The following is a 508-nucleotide window of genomic DNA, read 5'->3' as shown; positions in this document are numbered from 1 at the left end:
ACACACACACACACACACACACACATACATCCTCTTCTGCTCTTTGGTGACATGCCCTTGTGATGAGACTCCGGAGCTATTTGAGGCATTGTTCTGATAAGCCCTGCCTGTGTGTGTATGTGGCCACACTGGCATTCAGCAGCGTGGGAAAAAGAACAAATGGCTGAGGAAGGCAGCTCTCAGTTGAAGAGGAACCGTTGGAGAACAATAAAAAAAAACCAGTCTATCTGATGAGGGACTGGACAGTTAGACTATGATGGCAGTCAAAGATTGCCAATGGGCTGCAACATAAGGTGATTCCTTATGTTGCAGCCGGAGACGAATGTAGGGATGGAAGAACTATTAAATATCCTTAAAATGAACTCAAAGTAGGAATAGAAGAATGTTTAAATACTCAATTACAATTAGACGTCCTGCATTGAAAAGATTAGCATCAAAAGCAGAATGTCTGCTGTCAGAGTATTAATTATTGTTGCATTGACATAAGTAGCATTTTAATATTGTAGTT

Source organism: Anarrhichthys ocellatus, unplaced genomic scaffold, assembly GCF_004355925.1.
Source record: "Anarrhichthys ocellatus isolate YVR2014 unplaced genomic scaffold, GSC_Weel_1.0 scaffold2, whole genome shotgun sequence".
NCBI classification, from domain to species: domain Eukaryota; kingdom Metazoa; phylum Chordata; class Actinopteri; order Perciformes; family Anarhichadidae; genus Anarrhichthys; species Anarrhichthys ocellatus.
Note: the sequence above shows the minus strand (reverse complement) of the source record.